Here is a 3013-nt window from a genome sequence, read left to right on the forward strand (position 1 = left end):
CCCGGCCCCAGCTGGGGCTTTGGTTTCCCTGCCACCCCTGCCCCGAGCAGCCCCAGCCATTAAGGGAATCGGATCTGACAGCTCGCGGGGCAGGTGCCAAGTTCGACGCCTTTGAAGTTGCGGCTGCAAAATATAGATCAGCATCTCTCTGTGTCGTGCCACCCCCTTCCGGAGCGCTGGTGGGCGGGGGAGGCCGGCTGGGCCCGGTGTCTGCGCGGCACAGGGAGGGGCTGGGTTCCTTAATAACACACTCGTAGACACGGACAATTCCCTGCCCTGGTTAATGACCCCGGTCCTCATCTGCATAGCACCTTCCCTTGGAGAGCAGCACAGGCCACCTTAGAGGTCAGCAGGAGACATGCAGCCACTTCTGGGGAGGAGGGAACAGGCTGGCAGCAGGGCAGGGCCGGCGCATTGGAGGTGTGGGCTGCAGCTGGAGGAGCCGCCACAGGATCTTCCATATCCTGCAGCGCGGAGAGGAGCTGGGTTCTGGAGGCCTCGGCATCAGCCCCAGGGGAATTGGGACCTGCTTTATCCAGGTAGTCGGCAGCACTAGGCTGGCCCTGTTTCCTGCTAAGAGAAGAGTTGAGCCTCAAGGATTTGCACCAAGATCTGACCGCCAGAGGAGCTGGGAGCTGGCACTCGGGGTCCGGTGCCCCCATAGCCATCTGGCCAGGTGCTGCCTCCGGTGACCCCCCCAGGTATCCCGCCTTGCCGTGCTGGAGGGAGCTGGGGTGGGAGGTGGGGGTGTGCGCTAGTGTGTATGTGAGGGGCGATGTCCTTTGTTCCCTTCGCTTGCTCAGCAGGCTCATTCTCGGTGTGCATGGCTGGTTGCTGATCCAGGGGTTCTGTGCTGCAGGGCACGTGCTGTCAGCTGGGTCTTGCCACGAGCACCCCACCCTACCGCCCGGCTGGGGGACCGTGTGGCAACGTCTGCCTGGCAGCAACCCCCTCCCCACCTGGTTAGCATGTTCAGCGGAGGAGTGCTGGTGGGGGGGTGCTCGGGCAGGACAGCAGGGTGCATTTCAGCTGTACCCGGTCTTGCAAAGCACCTGGTCCTCGGGCAGCCTGCGTCCTTTCCCACTTCAGCTCCTCAGAGTGCGAGGGACCGGGTAAAAGGGTGTGAGCATCCCTGTCTTCTCCTGGAGGGGCCCAGACTGGCTCTGCAGCGTGTCCTGAGCCCTATACTGCTGGTGTGTCCATGGCAGGGTGTGGGGCATGGGTGAGGCTTGGGGCAAGGAATCAGAGTGGTCTCTCTGCTGTGAAGACCCATGTAGCATGGAGGCCCCCAGGCACCCTCTAGGTGAGAGCAGCAGCAGAGAGGAAGGGCGGCCGTGGGGCGCTAGCACACAGCACCACTTAGAAATGCAGGTTCTGCCACTGTTTTCCTGTGGGACCTTGGGCAAGTCCCTTAGCTTCTGTATGCCTCAGGCCCCCTGCGCTGCCTTGCTGCCCAGGTGTATGTGGGGGGCATGGAGCAGATACAATTTCCAGATGCCTGGGGGTGGGCTGGGGGGCTGGCCCTGCCCGGCTGGTTCCTTGTCGTCTCCTTCCCCCTTGCACACACTGGTAAGCTTGGGGGCTGCTTCGCCCTCCCTATGGCTGCCTCCTTGCTGGGCTGGGGAGGGATCAGTTGGCTCAGGCCTGGCACGGGGGACTGAGAGCTCTCTGGGGCTCTTTCGCCGGCTGCCCTGGGGTCCTGGCCTCGGCTGACATGCCATGTTGCGGGAGCCAGGTGCAGTTTGCATTGGATTTAAATGCGAAGTGTTTTAAAGCATAGACGTTTTAAATCAAGGCCCTGGTGCCTGCGCTGGGAACAGGTAAAGGGAGCATTGTCCCGAACAAAGCGAGACAGCTGAGCATGGCCCGTATGGGAGCTGGGGAGGGGCGGGGGACGGAAAAGGGGAAATAAAAACAACAAATGCATTTGAGTAGGACCTAATAAAACCAACGAGAAGCATGTTCCTCCCCCCGGCTGCCCTCCCACCCACTCCCTGATTTCCTGTGGTTGATGTGGGCTGTTGGCTACATATGCTGACGTGTTATTGCAGGGTCTTCTGCGAGCACAGGGGCGATGTCTGCCAGGAGGTTGTCGCACTGAAAATCTCTGGATATGGGTGCAGAGGAGTTCAGGCTTTCCCCCAACACAGCCCAGTTGTGAGTCCGCCTGGGGATGGGGCCTAAAGGCAGGTGGACATGGTACCCACAGCATCCCTCCTGGGCTTAGCTGTAGATGCCAGCATGGCCAGTGCTAGCCTGACGGGTCAGCCAGCTTCGGGCACGGCCCTGTTAGCCTTGCCCTGGCATGTTATTGTCGTGCTTATCCTGTTGGGGCATCGGGTCGTGCTGCCTATTAGCATGGCATCGTGCATGAGCAAGCACTGCAGGGCCGCCCTGGTGCTGGGGCCGTGTTCGCTGCGGGGTTATCGGCCGTCCGGCAGCAGCCTGGCTGTGCGGGCGCCTGCTCTTGGAGCCTGCTCTGCCGCGTGATGACAGGCAAATAAATGGGAAGGGAGTTTTCAAACTGCCCCACCCTTCCCCCACCCCCGGCCTTGGCTCCTTGCACGCTGGTCCCGATCCAGCCTAGCTTTGGGAGGGCTGGGGAGGAGTGGGGGGGGGACTGGGCCGTGAAGGCACCCTGCGGGCTTCAGGCATGAGTCACTTAGGGAAGAGCCTTGCTTTCCTGGATGCATCCTGTTTATGGGGCAGCTCCGCTTCCCACAGCCCCGATCTCCTGATCTCCTGGTGCCGCCTGCCCCACGGGGGTCTCTGCACCTGATGGCGCTGGGGGTGGTGGGGGGCTCTAAAGGGCTGAGTGATGCAGGGCCTGTGGCTGGAGGGGACTGGGCCTGGTGCCAGGAGAGATGCAGGGAGGTGCTGTGGCCAGGAGCATCCCCCCACGGGATGTGCCGGGAGGAAGCCGGGTGGGGGAACAAAGGCAGGCAGGAACTGCAGGAATTCGGGCTGGAATTCCTTTCCGTGCGAGGCGGCGTGACTTGGCCGGGCTCTCCGA

At 62.2% G+C, this 3013-nt stretch overlaps 1 protein-coding gene across 1 annotated transcript in view; it reads left to right on the plus strand.

The window, feature by feature from the left end:
- The first annotated feature begins 237 nt into the window (after positions 1 to 237).
- SEMA6B (semaphorin 6B) overlaps positions 238 to 3013 on the plus strand; it is a 41715-nt gene continuing 38939 nt past the window's right edge. Inside the window, exon 1 of the mRNA XM_025196504.1 lies at positions 238 to 701. The gene's annotated coding sequence lies outside the window, so the exon portion shown is untranslated. The remainder of the gene's footprint in view (positions 702 to 3013) is intronic.

This window comes from Alligator sinensis, unplaced genomic scaffold, assembly GCF_000455745.1.
Source record: "Alligator sinensis unplaced genomic scaffold, ASM45574v1 scaffold1295_1, whole genome shotgun sequence".
Taxonomy (NCBI): Eukaryota; Metazoa; Chordata; order Crocodylia; family Alligatoridae; genus Alligator; species Alligator sinensis.